The sequence below is a fragment of the Aegilops tauschii genome, chromosome 3 (genome assembly GCF_002575655.3).
Source record: "Aegilops tauschii subsp. strangulata cultivar AL8/78 chromosome 3, Aet v6.0, whole genome shotgun sequence".
In the NCBI taxonomy this organism is placed as follows: Eukaryota; Viridiplantae; Streptophyta; class Magnoliopsida; order Poales; family Poaceae; genus Aegilops; species Aegilops tauschii.
Window position 1 is genome coordinate 158249260 of NC_053037.3, and position 2497 is coordinate 158251756.

The following is a 2497-nucleotide window of genomic DNA, read 5'->3' on the forward strand; positions in this document are numbered from 1 at the left end:
TCCCATAACACCCAACCGTGTTAGGGACGCAAAATCCGGGAACATAATACCGATATGATGGAAACTAGGGCGGCAAGAGTGGAACAAAACACGAGGCATAAGGCCGAGCCTTCCACCCTTTACCAAGTATATAGATGCATTAATTAAATAAGAGATATTGTGATATCCCAACAAAATCCATGTTCCAACATGGAACAAACTTCAGCTTCACCTGCAACTAGCAACGCTATAAGAAGGGCTGAGCAAAAGCAGTAACTTAGCCAAACAACGGTTTGCTAGGAAAGGATGGTTAGAGGCTTGACATGGCAATATGGGAGGCATGATATAGCAAGTGGTAGGTAGCGCGGCATAGCAATAGAGCGAACAACTAGCAAGCAAAGATATAAGTGATTTCGAGGGTATGGTCATCTTGCCTGAGATCCCGCAAGGAAGAAGAACGAGTCCATGAAGAAGACAAACGGACGTAGTCGAACGAATCCTCACAACTCCGGAATGAAACCGAAGCTAACGAGAGAAGCAACCCGGAAAGAAGCAAACAACATAGTAAACAACCATCACCTAAACATGGCATGATGCGCAACCAAGTATGATGCATGCCCAGTTTAAGGAGGCATGGCATGGCAAAGTGCACAGACAATACTACAAGTTAAGTGGAGCACAATATGCAACGAGTTGCATATTGACGAAACACCACATTCAAGTTGTTTAGTTTGCTCTCATTTAGGAACAAGACAAGATTAAATGTTGGTTAACATGGCAAGAGGTGAAGCATAATTAATCTAACTATTTAGGCAAGTTTAGATGAGGCCGGAAACAACAAACAACAATTCCAGAAAATCCCCATATGCATATTTTGAATTTGGTACTGTTCTGCCCTAAAACATATTTTAAAGTTGTTAACACTAAAACAAAGTGCACCAAGTTAATCTATGCATTTTTTACCCCATTTACATATAAAGTTTATTTAAATCGGAGCTACGGTTATTTAGTTATGAAATAAATCATTTTAACATGGCATTTATACAAAATTAAACAAACAGCAAGTTAAACATTTTAAACATGGATGAAAGTGACATATTATTAAACTACACAAATTTCTGAGCATTTTACATATATAAATTATTTACATATGCACGGTTAATGAGTTATTATATGCATGATATTTGAGGGTTTTTCTGTAAAACTGCAGTCTCCGGATAATAGGTAAAATCGCTGGACTAAAAAAACATACGCGGGCCGAAACTGCTGGCCCAACAGCGGAAAAAAAGAAACAGGAGGGCGCTGGGGGGGCTGCTCACCAGGCCTCATGGGCCGGCTCGGCGGTGAGGCGTTGGGCCGCGGGGCTTGTTGCTGGTCCTGGTCAACGCTATCGAGAACGAGAGCATAGCTGCTCGATCTCCAGGCGCGCGGGACGAGCAGAGCTCCTGCTCAATGAAGAGGAAGCAGAGGATCTAGCGAGGTGCTTGGTGAGGACGAAGGGGTTCGGCGGATCCAGGCGCGGGACGTCCCATCTAGCCGGAGGCGGGGCGTGGAACGAGGTAGTGACGAGGCTTCAGGTTCGGGCGGCCATGGTGGTGTTTACTGAAGAAAAAGACATTACATTCAAAGGGGAAATAGGGAAAGGAACAAGAGAGAGACAGAGATGGCAGGGCACTGCGACCTGAATGCTCACCGACGAGGTCAGCGGCTGCAGGGCCGGGACGAGGAAGGGGCGCCGGCGGTCGGAAGGAGCTGAGGGTGCGGCCTCGTTCGTCGGCTGGACTTGGCGAGGAGGAGGTCGAGGCGGAGGCGCGGGAGAGCAAAGGGGTCTGCGTGCAGCGGCGCGGCGAAGCAGAGCCCGACGGGGGTCTCCAACGACAGAAGGCGAGGCCGGAGGGGTGCGGAACGGATGGGTCCGTCCGGGAACAGGGCGGAGGCGAGCTGGGCGTTGAGGAGTGGTAGGCCATGGCGGTGACACGTTCCTTATCAGGGAGAGAGATGTGAGCGAGAGAGAAAAGGAGGAAGAAAGGGAGCAAGGGAAGGAAAAGATCGAGACGAGGCCGGTCCTGGTGTTGCTGCTACTCCGGCGGGGCGCTCCGACGAGACCACTTGCCGGCGCGGGGGCGAGGGCGTCGGGGAGGCATGAGGCCTCGGGCGCGAGCGATGCGGGTGCTGTCTCCTCGGGCAAGTGGATGGATCGGATCTGGCTGTGGCTGGCTGTGGTTGGGCGGCGGCGGAAAACGAGGAAGGAGGCCCTGGATTTGGATCGGGAGGATCCCGAGGGCGAAGGGAGTTGGTCGGGTGGCGGCGTGAGGAATGGGATGGATGGGACATTGATCCTAAAATTTAGGGTTAGGGTCTATATATAACAAATGGATCTTGGGCAGGGGCATTTGGTCCCTCCGATCTTAATCGGACAGTCCCGGATAAATAGGCTAGAGAGTCCAAACAAATAATCGAAGACATTTTAGGGCTGTTTGGGGACGATCTGGACCCATCGGTCGCGACTGCTCGGGTC

General features: G+C 50.4%; 1 long non-coding RNA gene across 1 annotated transcript; it reads right to left on the reverse strand.

Annotated features, from left to right (window-relative positions):
- Positions 1-322: 322 nt before the first annotated feature.
- On the reverse strand, positions 323-2291 carry LOC141020959 (uncharacterized). The gene is made up of 3 exons (XR_012180955.1): positions 1661-2291; positions 1299-1581; positions 323-504 (listed from the first exon to the last, which is right to left on the reverse strand). It is a non-coding gene; the product is annotated as an uncharacterized lncRNA (long non-coding RNA).
- Positions 2292-2497: the final 206 nt, after the last annotated feature.